This window comes from Brassica oleracea, chromosome C6, assembly GCF_000695525.1.
Source record: "Brassica oleracea var. oleracea cultivar TO1000 chromosome C6, BOL, whole genome shotgun sequence".
In the NCBI taxonomy this organism is placed as follows: Eukaryota; Viridiplantae; Streptophyta; class Magnoliopsida; order Brassicales; family Brassicaceae; genus Brassica; species Brassica oleracea.
Window position 1 is genome coordinate 21,089,774 of NC_027753.1, and position 5,889 is coordinate 21,095,662.

Consider the following 5,889-nt stretch of genomic DNA (forward strand, 5'->3'; position numbering starts at 1 on the left):
ATTTTTTTCTGAATTATACTATTTCGAAATTTATACCCTAAACCCTAAAACTCAACTCTAAACCCTAAACCATCAATCCTAAACCCTATTTTTTTTGAACTAAATCCTAAACCCTGAAACATCAACTCTAAACCCTAAACCCTGAAACATGAACTCTAAACCCTAAACCCTAAAACTTCAACTCTAAACCCTAAAACATCAATTCTAAACCCTAAACCCTAAACTTCATATCTAAACCCTAAACCATCAACACTAAACCCTAAACTATCAACACTAAACCTTAAAAAGTAAACTCTAAACCCTAAACCCTTAACCCTAAACCCTAAAACATCAACTCTAAACCCTAAACCATAAACTTTCAACTCTAAACCTTAAACCCTAAATCCTAAATCCTAAACCCTAAACCCTAAACCCTAAAACCCTCGAGTTGTTGTTTTAGAGTTTAGATTTGAAGATTTAGGGTTTAGGGTTTACGTTTAGGGTTTAGATTTGATGTTTTAGGGTTTAGATTTGAAGGTTTAGAGTTTAGGGTTTAGGGTTCGAATTTCAGAAAAATATAAGGTTTAGGGTTTGGTGTTTACGTTTAGGGTTTAGAGTTGATGTTTTAGATTTTTGATTTGAAGGTTTAGGGTTTAGGGTTTAGAGTTGATGTTTCGGAGTTTAGGGTTTAGAGTTGATGTTTCATGGTTTAGAGTTTAGAGTTGATGATTTAGTGTTTAAAGTTGATATTTTTAGTTTAAATTTAGGGTTTAGGGTTTAGGGTTTACGTTTAGCATTTAGAGTTGATGTTTTCGGGTTTAGATTGGAAGTTTTAGGGTTTAGAGTTGATGTTTCCGGGTTTAGGGTTTAGAGTTAATGATTTAGGGTTTAGAGTTGATGTTTTAAGTTTAGATTAGTTAACCGTATGTTTTTTTTTGTCAAAGGTAATCAAAAAGTTATAAATGTCTTTTACCCTTTATTAAAGATGAGGGTAAAATAACCGGGGCTTCTAGCTCTAGTGGTAAAGGACTTACAGCTGTGAGTATCGCCACCTGGGTTCGAATCCCGGCCCTGAGGAATTAACATTTCGGCATCGCCAGGGACAGAAGACCGACACGTGGCAATACATGACTAGTCTGGATCACTTCTGTGGGACCAGGATACCTCTGTATAATTCAAAAATAAAAAGATGAAGGTAAAAATGGTTAGCGTAAACATAAAAAAAGGTACTTTGAAAATAGTATTTTTGGCAATTTCCCTTGCGGTATTCTTCTTGTCCGTTTCAACTAAATCATAAAAACCTATCGTAACATAATCAATCAAATTTATTGCTCTACACAAAAAAACCTAATTTTTTTACTAACGTAGACCATCGTAAATCTCTTATATATTAATTGAGAAACATTACAACTTTTTTTGTAGCCTCGTGTCATTACTAAAATGATTCTTAAAATTATTAGAAAAAATAGGTTGGTCCATCTAATTATATAATAATTGTTTATTAAACTAACCATAAATTCATTATTAATATTCTTTATTATTTCCTTAAATAAAACTTACGGAATTGCCAAATGTGGCTAAAGTATATATGTCAATTAATGATTTTAAATAATAAAAATTTGATAAAAAATAGTTTATCTTCTATCATATTTTTTAAATTTTAAACTATTAAAATAAATTAAACAACCACATTAACCATATTATAAAAAATTAGATTTTCCGTATATATTTTATTTTGAATTTTTAAAAATGACTAAAAATTACTACAACTTTTAAACGTCTCACATTCAAAATTTGTGATCGGCTTAAAATTTTTGTTATGATAAAATACAAATGATTACAAAATCATATAAGTAAAAAGTCTAATTTAATTAATTATTAAGAGTAATATATATATATATTGTTTTAAATTAAACTATATACCATATAAAACATAAATATTTTAATTTCAAAATTTACGTTGGAATTTTTTATATAAAAGATTTGAACAAACATTGAAAACTTATTTTTTTTTAAAAAACATATTAAAACTATTAATCCCACGATGAAACTTTTGTTATAAGTAATATAAAGTTTTTGCTATAAAAGGTACAAATATCAAAAAACCCATTGAGTAAAAAGCATTATTTAATATACATTAATATTAAAAATATACTATGTATGTAAATATCATTTAAATTTAATTATATATCCTATCAAATAAAAAAATTATTGTTTGGATTAATAAAATTGATTTATATGTTCGCACCATACTGACTTTTAATTATTCAATATATATTTATTATTTTATAATATATAAAAACATAAAATACATAAAATAATTTTTATATATAATGTTTATTCCGCACAATGAACCGGTCTTAATCTAGTTACATGGTATTTTGTGGGGTTTATGTATTGAAACGTATACCATCTATACTATTAATACATACAACTTTTTTTGAGGTATCCTTGATTTTGGAAAGTATTTACAACTGTGTCACTGCTATTAAATTTTAAAACAAATATCCCTTGTATATTAATCTTTGAGCATTGCAACATGTTTTCATAGCCACATGTCATCACTAGAATCCTTAGAAAAGTAAGTTGGTCCGTACAAATATTATACTTTTTATTAAACTAACTATCAAATTGATTAGTAGTGCACAAATGAATATTCACAATATTTCCTTAAATAAAAGCTACGGAATTACCTATTATAGTTAACATATATATGAAAATTAATGATTATGAATAATACATATTTGATATAAAAAAATTATCCTCTTTCTTTTTGTTAAAAAAAATTATATTATTAAAAGAAATTAAATAATCACATTAAGAATATAATAAAAAATTAGATTGTTTCTTATATGTTATATTTTGAATTTTTTAAAATGACTATGATTACTAAAACTGATAAAAGTCTCACATTGAAAATTTTGTGATCAATGGTTTAATTATTTTTTGTTCAAGGAAGAGACAAATGATCATAAATCGTATCAATATGAAGTCTTATTAATAGATATCATATATATCATTTAAACTAAATATGTACTATACAAAAATATAAAAATATGTTAATTTCAAAATTTTCATCGTAAAATGATGAGATCTTACTATTTTAATTTTAAAATTTGTATTGATAAATCTTACATTAATTTTTTTGTAATTAATAGTTTAAACTTTTGTTACAGTAACTATACAAATGTTAATAAAATCATATGAGTACAAAGTGTCAATAATACATATTTATATTAAAATATTATATATATATATGTCAATATCAATAAATGTTAATTATATACCGTATAAAGTAAAAAAATGATTGTTTTGATTTATTTACCAAAAACATGATTTTAAATAAACAAAAGGTATTGGTTTTGATTTATGTGCTTACTCTAATGCATATACTTTTATGTATACAAATTGTTTTTTTTTTTAATACGTGGTTTCTAATATGTTATTTGATTCTGACAATCCTAGAAATACACCTCCTCTACAAATATTTGGTACTTCCTCAAAGTTTCTGTTGACATTTTGGCCTGACCTCTCCCTCATGGCCTGCCTCTGTTTTTCTCTCTGTTTTTATTCTCTTGTTCACTGTTTTTACACTTGGGTTTTATTGTATACAAGCTTACTCTCACTCACGTTTGTTTTCTTGTAGAGAGAAGAGAGAATACTTTTATGTCTACATTGTTAATCTCTTTTTTCTCATTGATTTCAAACACACAATCTTACACATATACATAGTTGATTTCAAAAACTCTGTTTTTGTATGATAAAACTCTGTTTTTAAACAATCAGATGAACACAAATAAGTGTTTGTTTGTGTATATCCTTTAGTTAGGACAATGTCTTCGATTTCTATGAATGGTGATACAACTTTGGCTTTGTCAGACAACATTTCCTTCAGATGCTAATTTGGGGGGGGGTTTTCTTTTACCTCTGCTTCTATGCGGTTGAGTTTGAGGGTCCCGTTCTGAATCTCTCCCCGGTAAAACCGAGATTCTTCTGCCAAGTTCTTGTGTTTCTCAAGGTTCATGTCTGTCAAAGCTGTTGCATTTCTCTGAGGAGGAAGTCATGTCAGTTTAGTATGTTTTCATGTTATGATTACACTCAGATGATGATTTATTAATAGTATCTGGTTGTGTCATCTCACCTTGAATTCTTCATCGCTCGTATTATAAAGTTTACTCTCAAGGTCCTTGAGTAGTGACTCGACCCTGAAATCAATATGAAATAAAGGAGTTATGCAAGGTCCCAATTTACATTGACGAGAGGACAGGCTGGTTCAGTACCTTCACTGGAGACTGGATAATGAGCTTTCCACTATAGACGCCAGAATGATTCCTATGTTACAAGAAAGTGCACATTTTATCTACGTATCAACAAGAAGTCAGGGGGCTCTCTTAACATATAAGAAACTATCTTGTACCTTGTAAAAAGTGAAGTGATGTAACCAGTCATATGTCGGTAGGAATGGTCCTGCATGGCTAACATTCCAGATTGGCCAGGAAGCATCAGCATGAAGAGCTCCACTCTACAGTAGGCAGCAAATGCTTCGGGCTTCATCATCTTTTAATCTTTGGTTTTATGCTCCTATTGGAGTTTGTTGTCTTCTTTTTTTTTCATTTCCATACTTTTGTTGATCATCCCCTTGTCGTTTGACGAGGTCTTAGGTATTAGACACAAAATATTCCACATCGATAGTTGGAATGAATTTTTAGTAATATATAAGATATACGAGCCAATCCACGTATCACCAATTTGTTTTAGGTTGGAAGTTCATCTAGCTTAACATGGTATCAGAGCAAAGTTCACGCAGTCCAACCCGATCCACATCGATCCGTCCAAAGTTGGCCTATCGATCCTTGCCTGAGCATTCCGAGATTGACGCTCAAAGAGTCATCATCTCGAGGAGGCGTATTAGACACAAAGTGTCTCATATCAGTAGTTGGAAGAGATATTTAGTAATATATAAGATAGATGAAATATTCGAAATAAATTAAGATTTTCCTCATTTATAATATATAATTAATAAATCTGGAGTATGAGATAAAAACTAGATTATGATATATATTTAAAATTTATTGTGGAATTTGTTTTTATTTTAGTAGTTTGATTTAGAGTTTTTTAATCCTTCTTTCGGAATTCTTTCATAATGTAGGTTTCAAATCTTAAAAAGAGTAAACTAATGCATATTAATAAAAAGGAATATTTACAAAGTATCTTCAAGAAGATGTTAGAAAAATGATTAGGTGTAGATTTATAAACCAAAATTCATGAATACATAAACAAAAATTTTATTTATATCTCAAAAAGAAGTGAAACCCAAAATAGATCTGAACCGAATCTGAATGGGTATAAGAGTACACACTTTTAATAATTTATTTATATCCTCTATATACTAAAACACAAGTCACTCAACCAATCTTATTTTGCCACGTAATATTTGTTTACAATTGTTTTTAAATAAAATCAAATAAAACTAGAAAACGCCTATGGATAAAATACTAAACAACCCATGATCTAATCCACGATCTATTTTCTTTGTCCACGATTTTTCTCTTTTCGCATTTCTATCCCTTTGATTCGATATAGAAAACTCAAAATCAATCAATAACAGAAATATGCTCTTTCTGTTATGAACCAGATTGTGGATAGCTCATAACCAAGAGATTATGATTTGTAATCTTTCCATTTGTCTATGACGGTGTAATCTCCTATATAAGGAACCTCTATGTTATGAATAAAGATAGACTTTTCCATTACTTTTATAACATGTTATCAGCATGAAACTCTAAATCCCTAAGCTAATACCCAAATTGAAAAACCCTAAAACACTAACCCTAGCCGGCGATCCGACGATCCGACGAACCCTAAACCCCGATTGCGTCTCTTGTTCCCGCATCTGTTCCAGCTCGCGTC